Source organism: Apis cerana, linkage group LG12 (assembly GCF_029169275.1).
Source record: "Apis cerana isolate GH-2021 linkage group LG12, AcerK_1.0, whole genome shotgun sequence".
In the NCBI taxonomy this organism is placed as follows: Eukaryota; Metazoa; Arthropoda; class Insecta; order Hymenoptera; family Apidae; genus Apis; species Apis cerana.
The window spans coordinates 6749617-6760428 of record NC_083863.1 but is presented as its reverse complement, the minus strand read 5'-3'; the positions used below and the strand labels follow the sequence as shown (position 1 = coordinate 6760428).

Below are 10812 nucleotides of genomic sequence, written 5' to 3'. Positions count from 1 at the left end.
AATTCAAATTGGATATCGAAACGACGACCGACGACTTGGATCAATATCCAAAATTTGACCACGCCACCTTTAATCAGTCGTAAAGTAAAATACGAATTTTGTATCTTTCTTGTTGGTCATGATCGAGCGAGAAAGGAAGAGGAGATTGTAAAATGGAAGAGTTTGATATTCGATTGGCGAAACCGATGTCCGTGTAATTAAATTCAGTACGCTGCCGAGGAATCGATTTTCGATGAATCGTACGACAGAAAATACGAGAACATGAACTCTGACTCTGGTGTACCAGAGCCCCTCGTATCGAGGAATGTGAGTACCTGCAGGCATCGAATTAACGATTGATCCTCTCGCGTTTATATAACGGAGTTGTATACTATATCGCTACAAAATCGAACGTGTACGTGTTTTTCGTCTAAAAATCTACAAATAACTAAATAACCAACTAACTAAATAAATAAATACATGATCATAATCGATGGAAAAATATAACAATGCATGAACAATGCTGGATCGTATATCATAGACGGTCGGGAAGAATTTAATTTAATTATCCATATATATCAGAAGTGAAACGCGTCGAATTATCTCTTTACATATATTTCTAAATAAATATTTCTCTCTCGCGCAAAGTATATTTCATCATCGGAAATGACGAGCGGAGAATGGCTCCATCGAACCTTTTCATTTAGACCGAATCGATTTATCCGAAGTGCAAACACGAAACGTATTATCCCATCACGCGTTATAAATCCTTTCCGGCCTCCCCACGTCGTCGTCGCCGCCTCATCGTATCCCGATACGCCGATTAAGAAAGATTGTGCGCGCAATAGGAGGGAGAGGTATAATCCCTCGGTTTCGTCTCTCGTAAAAGAACGTAATTCCCGGGTCATATCGGCCCATACGATATTACGCGTTACACCTATACGCGGAGAGGACCTGGTGGCGCCAACCAGCCGGTCTCCACTTATGTATATCTAACTATATACGTACGCCACTCTTGTGTGCATACGCACCGGCGCATACTCGAGGCCCGCGTATTCGCATGGTTGCCCGTCCACGTTGCCCACCTTTGCTCTACACGCGTTTTATTTCCATTCGAGGAATACCAGGCCCTGGTAGACCCGGTAGGTAAGACCTCGTATAACCTCGTCCACCAACAGATTAGAGCAGCGAATCGAATATTTATAGCAGCCCGTTCTCATGATCGTACGCGCGCCATGTGTCCAACCACGTATATATATATATATATATACATGTACGTGGAAAGGAGAACAGAATCCAGTGTTGCGTTTCGATAACGCCACAGGAGCGTTCCATTCTTCTTCGTCCCTTCCTTTTCTTCTTCTTTCTGATCATCTTCTTCTTTTTCTCTCCCCCTTCCTCGTTCTCGAGATAGCGTAATCTGGAAATCTGGACGATAAATCGTGAACTATTTTCGAGATCAAACGTAACACGGTGTACGGAATGTACGTTTCGAAGTTATTGGCAATTTTCTCGTTATTTATACGCCCTGTATGACGCTGCTTTATGTCTGTCCCGTGTTCCTGATTATACGGTGTACAGTGAGAGAGACTCGTTCTTTTTACCGCGCCTTTCGTATATAATATTTATACACGCACGCGATTGTGGATTAACCACCGCGGCACATCCGTTCGTTATTTTCAGTTGCGGTATTATTTCACGACCCCGTTCTATCCGGCCCGTACCCGTGCATTTTCGACTTAGCGAATAACCGAGCTGTGCCGGTGATTAACGACGTTCCTACATCGTTGGCCATTATCCAATGCGCGCCGCTGGCGCCAGTCATAAATTGATAGTTTCTATGCAATTCTCGCGGCACTTCCCCTCCCCGTATATTAATATTTACCTTCCCTCCCTCTTTGTCGAATCGAAAACGGATACTCCTCTCCGTTCCGTTTCGTGGCGCTCCGCCACGAGATCGATGGATCGATCGATCGAAATCGACACTCCGTGCGAAAACAGTTGGCCCCAATTGCTCCCGTTCCCTCTCGTGAGGCACGGAGACACGCGGATCGTTGTTGGCGCTAACGAGCGACAACCGACGAGGCGGACTTGAAACGAGACCACAAACTTCTTTGGTCTTCTTTCCACCCGGAAACGGTGGACGCCACGTTTCTCACGAAGTAATTATTGCGCTCCCTCGGTTCAAGAACCTTGGACAGTTCTCGCTAAGGCCGGGGATTAATGGTAACGAAGTTGCCCGATGAACTCGAACGTAGGTCAGTTAATGAAACGAGTTATTACACCCCCGCCGTAACTTCCGTTCCAAAGCCGCCTTTCCCATCGCCATTGGGGGAACCGCGTCGATGATATATCGTTTATGATGCGCGATAAATTTCCATTCGATCGAAGGAATTATATCCTCGTGATTTATCGAAGCAACGCACGCGCAAGTTTGGAATGATTTTTATTAATCGTGAAAATTTTTACGCGGTAAATATTTCGAAGAACGTGGCTATTTTTATAAGGAATAATTCGAATATTTACTCGAATATTTACATCAAGTAGTGGTGTTATCCTCCTTAAAAACGTTTCCTCTTCGTTCTTCTTCCACGGAGAGGATACTTATTGAGCGACCTAGGTGCATTAAACGTTTCTCGGTAAAACGTCTGGAAATACCTGCATAATAAGAGGTCGCAAATCTTATTTATCGCGTGTTGTAAAGGCTGGGCCGTGCGCGATAAACGAAATGGGACACGAATTATTCGACTATTCGAAAGTGGCTTATGGGGAGCATCTCTCGGTCGCGATGGCCTTGCCTAAAACTCGGTAGCTTGCGAAACAGCACGTGGCTGCGGCATCGTCGGGGTGTGGTCTCTGCGGTTTCTCCTGTTACATCATCGCGAATATATGGTCAGTCTAGTCATGCACTTTCTGGCATGCCTATTTCGTTTAATCCTCCTTCTCCTCTTCTTCTTTTTCTTCTTCTTCTTCTTCATCATCTTCATCTTCGCGAGTCCCCGCACGCGCTCAGGATTTATCCACGACCGTGCATGTTACGTGGCGCACATAATCGAGTGCACGAGCTTTAATTAACGCCACGCGATTATTCCTTGGCACGAAGAACCGATTGCATTACGCACGACCAATGCATTAAGCCGTGATAATGGACGACCACGGCAACACTTGCACGTGCTGCCTTCATTTCTCCGAGATATATTCGATTCCGAACCTGTGTAACGTCCCTTTTCCTCGAACGTAAATTTGACGAACGTAAATCGATTGAGTTGTGAGCAGCGAACGTTTTCCATTTCGAAATGATCGAGGTGCTGACCAATCCGTCGTGCGAAATTAAATCGATCGGATTCTTTTTTAATCTTTTTTAATCGTCGAGGAGATCACGTTGCGATTAAAATTGCAATTTTTACAATATCGAGACGAGTTTCTTCCAAAGATGACTCGCGAACACGAACGTTATTCCAATAAATCCAAATTTTCTACCGATTAAGTATTCCATCCTCGTATAAAATTCACGTATCGCATGAATTCGACACGAATGCGAAATCAGGCGCGGTTTTCTTTGCCAAGCTGCGAGGCCTTGTACCCTTCAAAGAAATTGTTTATTCAACATTCCTCGGTACTGAGTAATCGGGTGACAAAGTGGTTTACCCGATTGGTTAAACCGATTCCTCCCTTACTAAATTTTTCCATTTCGATTCCCCGCTTGTGCACGCGCGCAATTCCTTCTCCCCCCCTGCGTTGAACAGGACACTCTGCTTCTCATTCAGAGACGCGAGATCGGTGGACGCAAAAAAGGAATCGAAATTTTTTTGTCCCCAATGTCGGACAATGTCTTTGAAGTATCGGCGGATCGTTGTCGACGAGTCAGCCTTGGCACCGATTGCCGGTCGTAAGTTAACGTTCGACAAGGTGTGTATAGTTATGCGGTGTAAAACCTTCGCGTGTATACGAGGGAGCAGTCGTTTTAAAATTTCACTCGCGTATCGCAACCGGGATACACCCGGTCGGTTCCTTTTTTCCAATCTCTCTCTCTCTTTCTCTCTCGCTCTCCGTCCGGGGCGACGTCTGCCGCGTTCTTTCGCGGACCAGGTTTAACGTGGCACACCGCTACTACGACCGGTGTGACTCAGCGGCCAGCAATCTCATTCATCGAGGAGAGGAGGATTCGCGACGAATCGCGCGCGTACGAAACGTTTTCCAGGGTGGGGAAAGCGCCTCGTATTCTCATCCATCTTTCCTCTCTTTCTCTCTGTACTCGGATGAGAAAAATATATTCACGAAGAAGAAAATTTCAATCGATATTCGATGAAAGTTGATCTTCATCCGGAGAATAAATATGGTAGTCGTGATATTCACTTTAAGGATGTGAAATCGAAGTTTTCAACGTTCTCATTTCAAAATCTGAGTATCTTGTTGATTGAAAGTTTTTCCTTTTGAATTCTCGCGTTAATTTCGGAGGCTGAAACAAATTCAAAAAGTCGCACTCGAAGCTTATTCGTCGAGCAATTGAGATTTTAAGATTTCACAGCAAGACAGGATAATTATAACTCCTGATGAGTAAACTTGACCGATATTCTCGTACACCAATTCCGTCTTGATCGTGGTAACGAATATATATATATATATCACTTTACGCGTATCACTTCCACGTATATAAAGTTTCATCGAAATCGAGGGAATTTTCCTCGTTTTACGCGACACAAATCGTGAATCAAGTAAGACGCAGTAAGTTTCTCCACCACTCGTTCCGTTCGTTCCCTCCCAGTCTCTGTTCTCAAACGAACACAGGAAGATTTAGCGTCCCTGTAGCTATAAATTCGATTTTCTGAAATTCTAACCCTCGATGGCTGTAACCCCACAGGCCGAGAATTAATTGCCCCTTATATATAGGAAGTATATACACGTAGCTTTCTCAAACGCGCACATTCCTCCGCGTGTTAACGTGTCGCGATATTTCGTTGCGGTGGAGATCTCGAGAAGTCGGCTCCTTTCACGGGGTGAAGGACAAGAAGGAGGAGGAGGAGGAGGCGATTTGCGGCTCTCTTTTGACAGATGTTCCGTGAAATCGTGCCACGCAAATGGTGTACGCGCGTCAAAGCGAACTTTGAATTTCTTTCTCTCTCTCCGCTGCCCACGCTCCACTCGGATTGCCAATTCGAAATGCGCGTATAAGCGATAATCGGATGTGTGTGATTTCATCTCTTATTTTCACAGGGTGTTGTCAGTGGATGGGTGGGCAGTGGTTCGAGTTGGATGCAGGGGAGGGGGGGTACATATCGATTGCCTCCGCGCGTTTATATTTGCCTTCGAGGTATCGACGTTGTTTAAGTAGAAAGACTTGTACGAAGAATCGTGCCTGTAATCCTATTATAGATCATTTCCGGTACACTGATCCGTTCCCCGAACTATCAAGGGCTGTATTACGAAGGGATCGCGAAGATAACAATGGATAGAAGAAAGAAAAAGACGCATAATTCTAAATAATAATACTCGTCATTTATTCGACGAAAGGAAAAGAATAGCGAGTTAATTCCAATAATGGATGATTATTACCGATAGAGATCTTGCTCGAGAAACGATAAAATGTAAGATAATAATAGATAGGTAAATGGAACGATTCGATCATTCGAGCGATGGAAACGAATGTGATTCCAAAAAAACGAAAAAAAGAAGGAGAGAGAAAAAGGATTCTCTTGTACGCGTACAAAAGAATGATTCAACGTGGCACGCGCGTAAGTGCATCGCTGTAATTGTTGGAAGAGCAGATTCGCACCAAAGATAGAGCTATTCGTCAGTCAGCCGCGTTATTTTTTCCCCTGTCTGGTTATAAATAGATTCAGACAATCCGTGTCAGCGGTTTGTGACCCACGGCCTGTTTTGAAACACTTTTATTTTCTTTTCTTTTTTTCTCCCTCTCTCCCCCCTCCCTCCTCTCTATCTCTCTCTCTCTCTCTCTCCCCGCGCGTGAAAATAGCTGCCCATTTATTTCTGTACCGTTAGCCTGCCCTATATTTTTGGCCCCTTAATTTACTAAATTCAAAACACTGACAAATATATATCCTGATCATTCCAATCACCGACGATTATCACGATTGTTATTTAATCCAAGATAACAGTCCTCTAGTCCCTTCAACGATCGAATTAGCATAATGATACGGGGAAAACTGTTGTCGTACATGAGAATGTGTCGCTAATGCGTCGCGATAACCGTCATTGTGCTCCAGGTTGTTGTAAAAAAAAAAAAAAAAAAAATCATTTTATCAAGCGTGTGTTGCCCCACGAAAAAACGTTTCGTTTCGAAAGAAAGATCGGAATCTTTCCAGGATTAAATCGAGCGAAAATTTCCATTCTCTTCGGTCCGACCACAAAATTACCCCTTCATTGTTCAGCGACCGCAATTTACATACAAGATGGGAATATGGTTATCGTTATTAAGCCCTCCGCGAATTCTTACGACGACTACGCGCAATCTCGCGCGGTTCGAGAAGGCTTGGTGGGCTTTCTCGCGATTTTTCTCGCCGATCGATCGTCAATTTCTCTCCTCCCCAGCTTTGCGCCGTTTCCCCTCCATCCTCCTCCCTCCCACCATCAGCCTCGATCCTCTCCAGACGACGTTTTTCTTTCTCGAGCCGATTATTTTCACAAATGCGAGAACCTGGACGGACGCGTGTCCCTGCGTTTCATTGCGTTTAAAACTTATAAATTAATTTGGTGAATTGTGAAGGATCGAGCAACCGATGAGAATGTCTCTTCGCGTCTGACGCGGATCCAAGTGCCCAATCCACTCGAGGATCTTCTCCATCGGTGAAATATAATCCGATCGTGGAAAAATTACTCTTCTTTTTTTGGAAGGACCTAACTTCTCGAAAGAGGTAATATAATTGTAATTCTTCGTTGTATTTCTACGAGAGAAGGAAATGAATCGAATATTTGGAACTTAACAACAGTAACGATTAACGAATAAATCGTATAAATGGAAGAATATTTATTCTTTTCGAATATGATTCGCAACTTTTTCCATTAACATAAGAAAGAAATACGCGGAAAAATTGAAAGAAGAAGTCGTTCGCGTATCTTCGTACAGCTGTAAAAATAAAATACGCAACAAAATATTATAACTCTTCGAAAAAGAGAAAGATACTCGTTGCTTCTTCGCAGTTAAATTAAACACAATTGAAAATTGATCCACGATTTGTTCTATCTCTATCTAAATTGATTGTCCATCCAGAAGAGAGTGCGATTATCCTTCGCGTACAACAATCGCATAATTGGAGATGGAATCTGAACGTAATCCTCCTCGATCGACGGAATGAATCATACCGTTGAATATTGCCGCTGTTTCGAAGCCGCGTACGAGACTCGATTTGCTTACGAATCTTCGAATTAATGCGCGAAGTGAATCGAGCCTTTCGGTTACCCTTTTCATCTCGATCGAATGAATGAAGAGTGGCGGATTGTTATCTGGTCGCATTAACGGCCGATTTGACGAGCAAATTGTCGACCACCAGTATCGCGTCAGTTCCTTCCAGTTATTTACATTGAGTCACGGCGTAAATATAGATACGCATTCACGAAGGAACACCGCGAACGAGCCGTGATCCTTTTATCGGCTTTACTTTCCCCGTTGGTAATCGGTGATTACCCTAATTCCTTTCATTATCATAATGAAACGTTTCCAAGCTAACAATTTGCCCTCGGATGAAAGTTACGCGAGAAATTGGAACGAGGATGGAACAGGGTTTAACACGGTGGAAGTTATCGAAATGACTCGACGAAGTGGATGGGAGTAATTTTCCCTGCGTAATCGAATTACGCATTTAAAAATTTCTAAATTTTAAACTTCGTCGATAGATTTATTCCTGCACACGGAATGACCATTTTCCCATTATTATCCATTTCTATGGATGATAATTCATAATATTTAAACTCTAATTCGTTCAATCGAGTAGATATCGAGGAATACAAGTTCCAAATTTAAGATTTCGTAATGTAATTTCCTCCACTTCATCGTCGTCAAAAGAAAAAGAAACGATTCGTCGGGTCGAATTTATTCTTGCGTTCTTTCCGAAGGAATTTTTTTATTGGTTTATGAATGAGCGCGGGGGAATCTGGATTCGAATGGAGCGAGCAAAAGAACGTCACGTCGAAATTGTAATGTTACGCGCAAGATTAATAATAGCGGACCCCGTGAAGCAGTTATGCAAGGTCATAGGGAGATTCACTGCCATCGGGGTTTGAAACCGTGCCAGGTCGATTCTTTTTCCTCTGTCCTCGACGACCGCGAATCGGCGCTCTCGATATCGTTTGCAACGTTACGAGCGCGCGAACGGCGTGTATCGGGATTTTTTTTGGCATACTGGATCGCTGCATTTTATTGGACAATTATGATTAAATATAAACGGGACACGTCGAATCTCGAAATTTTCTTTCAAATTTAAAACACGAATTGTCGAATTTCGAAATGAAATAATCTCGACGGAATAAATACACTCTTCGAGGGAAAAAGAAGAGGAAAAAGAAAAAAAACGTTTCGGAAAGTTTGTGAAAAAAGAAAGTTGTGTGAATCTGAAAAAAAGTGATAGAATTAATTTTTGCAATTATTTAATTATCTGATTTAGAGATACGGATGATTGTATGGAAACGTGAAACGTATTTTGTGCAGAGTAATCACAGAGGAATTATCTGAATATTTTCTCTTTCGTTTAAAGTTTCGTTATTGAACGATGACGATCATTCGTTTTCTACCTTATTATTTTTGGCAATAGATCTCGATTTCGATATTCGTGGCAATTCGATGAATAAAAACGGTGATAAAGCGGTCGAAATTACGAGATTGTTCGATGATTAAACATGCGTACGTTTATACTTGTAGTCTTGACGGAGTCTACATGTTATCAGTCACGATAAGTACGTGCAAACCAATACAACGTTACTTCCATTGTTCCGTTTAAACATATAATGCAAATATCATCGATATTTATATAATCAATATACTTATTATATCATGACTCAATTCCAGTAATAGATATTTATAAAAAATATAATCTCGTCAATATTACATGATTTATACGAGCTATTCGCAATTTATCTCTGCCATATTTCCATTAGATATCAATTTTCTTCCTTAATCCGTCGAATTCATTTTCTACGAATATCCAAACACAAATCCAATTCTACTCTCTCGTGTTCTCCTCTCCTTGGCAAAGGAGATATAAAAGAGACACATCAAGTTGCGAGCACAGGTATTAAAATTCAAAACTCAAAATATATCTCAAAATATATCTTCGATCCTTGGAGAGCGAGTGGATAAAAATTTCGTACGTAAATTTCGTCTCTGGCTCTGAAAATCGACGAGAGCAAATTTCTGTTTGTTCCATATATTCTATAAGCCCCTTTACCGCGAGTAAATCGACGTAATCGCCAATTTCGGGCAAGCTGCACTTCCGACTACGCATCGACGTGAGCCGCGACATGACGCAATCCGGTCCAAATTTATGATTAATCGCAATTCAGATAGGCGCACGCACGTACGTTCCCCTACGTATTTCTTTTTTCGGCTCGGTTCTGGCTTTTGCACGCCGCGGATGGAAGATCCGCGCGCACGAGCCCCACAGCTCATGCGTATACGCATGTACGGATGCTGGCCGCGGAATATAATAGCGGTAATACGATGGAACTGGGACAGTTCTGCTTTGACGCGCGTCTTAGAAGCTTCCACCTGGCCGCTCCGTTTCGAACCGCGACTCTTTATTTTTAGAACATTCCATCGACGAGATTCCTTCCTTTCCTCCGATATCAAACCGATATTGTGGGTTATCAGAAATCGAATAGGAAGTGATCCGGTTTTTTCAGTGTTTCAATCTCGCTTGAAACGATAAATATTCGCTTTTTTCTTCTTTCTCTTCTTTCTTTCTTTCTTTCTTTCTTCCTTTTTTTTTTTTTTTTTGGTGACCCCGTCCCAGTGAACTCGGACGTTGTGACATTTTTCCGTTCGCAAGTTTAGAATCGCAAACTGTGGGTCAAGTGTACGTGGCTCGTTCTACTACGTTCTAAGGAAATCAGAGTGAGTTCGTTTAATTCAAGTGTTATACAATCACGTGTAAAGGTTGTTCCCGATACGTAGAAGAGACAGTGTCAACTTTCACGTCACGTTATTTTTCTTTCCTGTTACGAAAGTTGATATATGCGCGTCTTTTTTCTCTCTCTCTCTCTCTTTCTCTCTCTTTCTCTTTTTCATTCGTCTATTTGTTAACAGTCTGTTGTAGCGGATTATCGCGAGTGTCACGAGAATATTACGTGTATATGTGTGTGTACATACGTATCTGGGATGTAGTAGCGTATCATTCAGCAATATTTATTTTGAATGGGCATCATCTAAGAGAGGGGGAAAGGGAGTGTTGATTTTTCTTGGAATTCCTGATCGTTTCTAATATTTATCTCTCAATGTGACGCGAAAATTGGTCTAAAGTAACTACGAAAGTTCGAAAATTTCTGAAATTTACGTCGAAATGTGATATACGATACAAATTGATGCGATTCATCAAGCGATTTTCTTTTTTTTTACAAATTGTAAAAGGAAATTAAACAAATTATTATATCCCTGAGATAAAAACCTCCAAATTATTCAGAAACAATCTTTGAGCTCTTTTTGCGGAGGTATTTTTTTAAAATTTTTAAGTTCGAAACGAGTTTTATGAAGCTTTTCCACGAAGATCGAGCAAAATATTGCAGTCCCAGAAAGAATAAAAAAAAATATTTCGAAATCATCTAAGTTTACAATTTTCGACAATGCGAAAACAAGTGCGAAAATAATCTCTTTTGAATACTTTGACG

General features: G+C 42.0%; 2 protein-coding genes across 6 annotated transcripts in view; one reads left to right on the top strand and one right to left on the bottom strand.

Moving 5' to 3' along the window:
* The window catches only part of LOC107992993 (synapsin), a 48321-nt gene that overhangs the window by 16679 nt on the left and 20830 nt on the right, over positions 1-10812 (bottom strand). The gene's annotated exons all lie outside the window — the stretch shown is intronic.
* LOC108003847 (metalloproteinase inhibitor 2) overlaps positions 1-10812 on the top strand; it is a 144104-nt gene that overhangs the window by 120505 nt on the left and 12787 nt on the right. For 2 of the 4 annotated variants that reach the window (XM_062082680.1, XM_062082681.1), the window contains exon 1: positions 9529-10042. The exons of the other annotated variants lie outside the window; for them this stretch is intronic. The gene's annotated coding sequence lies outside the window, so the exon portion shown is untranslated. Of the gene's footprint in view, positions 1-9528; positions 10043-10812 lie in introns of those variants that run through there. 4 annotated transcript variants of the gene reach the window in all.